This window comes from Temnothorax curvispinosus, unplaced genomic scaffold (assembly GCF_003070985.1).
Source record: "Temnothorax curvispinosus isolate PA1 unplaced genomic scaffold, ASM307098v1 QBEX01001398.1, whole genome shotgun sequence".
In the NCBI taxonomy this organism is placed as follows: domain Eukaryota; kingdom Metazoa; phylum Arthropoda; class Insecta; order Hymenoptera; family Formicidae; genus Temnothorax; species Temnothorax curvispinosus.
In genome coordinates this window covers 1-1230 of record NW_020211178.1, presented here as the reverse complement: position 1 = coordinate 1230, position 1230 = coordinate 1, and the positions used below count along the sequence as shown (strand labels likewise).

At 32.4% G+C, this 1230-nt stretch overlaps 1 long non-coding RNA gene across 1 annotated transcript; it reads right to left on the bottom strand.

Moving 5' to 3' along the window:
• Positions 1–612: 612 nt before the first annotated feature.
• LOC112463188 lies at positions 613–1172 on the bottom strand. The gene is made up of 3 exons (XR_003041757.1): positions 1084–1172; positions 848–989; positions 613–700 (listed from the first exon to the last, which is right to left on the bottom strand). It is a non-coding gene; the product is annotated as an uncharacterized LOC112463188 (long non-coding RNA).
• Between the last annotated feature and the right edge of the window lie 58 nt (positions 1173–1230).

Here is a 1230-nt window from a genome sequence, read left to right as displayed (position 1 = left end):
AAATACTTTTTACTTGTTTCTAAGCAGCATAAAATGTCGATACTATCCGAATAGTATAATAGCTGCATATGAATGGAACGATAACAATTTGGACACCCTACCTCTATAATTATGTTAAAATCGTCAGATATACTGTAATAATATATAATCGTCATATTTTTTTACACAGAAATACTAACGCAAATTATTCGGACATTGTCACTAAAAAATTAGATGAAGATAGTTTGTAATCATACAAAGATACTGTTTAGTTAATGTACACAACTTTTTAATTCACATATCTCTCATTTACTACCGATCATCATTTCATAATGATGCATTTGCAACGAAATAGATACGTCAGCAACATTCGAGACCATCGACTGGAAAAAGCATTCCTCTTTGTCTATTCGTTGTGACGGATAAAATCGTATAATTTCAGCACTCAGCAGTGGATTCACTTCAATTGATGCGATTTTAAGACAGAGCTCAATTCAAAGAATCTTCGTTGTTACTAAATATGCTTACAAGGCCTGTGAATAGCGCTAATTTCTCTGCCATGCGCATATCCTTCTTTTTCGTGGCTGTATCCTGATTAGGCATCATCTTGTCCGCAATATGTAATCTTGTGATCTTTATGATGTCAAGCTTGACGTGTGCAAACTTCATATGACCAATGAACCTTAATAGTATCAATTGCTTCGCATAACTCACAAGTCCCCTGCAATATTTTTTAAGCATATTATGAGAAAATGGAAATACTTAATGCTAAAAACTCTCAATTGCTTTGAATACTTAATAAAAAATTAAAAAAATTCAGTTATTCTGTACATGATAAAAAACAAAACTGCAATATATCTAATCTTACCAGATCTACTTTGTCTCAGTTGTTGTATTTTCCAATAAAGTCTAATGTCATAACGTGTTCACATACAGAGGTCATTTTAAAATTTACAGTCTCGGATCTAAATTGACCACCCATTCGTGGACGGAACAAAAGTCATTCAGTCCTAAAGATATTCGTAGAAAAAATTTATTATTATAGAAATGAGGAAGAAGGAAAGAGGAAGCTGAAGAAGAAAACAATTCAAGTTATCAACATACGTTTTTTGATATTACATCGTCCATTACTCAATATATTGGCCAGGGATGCTGCCAAAGAAGGTTTTTCAGTTACCATCAAAGCGGTTTTCATTTTGAAGCAATATTTTCTTCATATGGCATTACAATTGATTTCTTCTTCTGTCATGT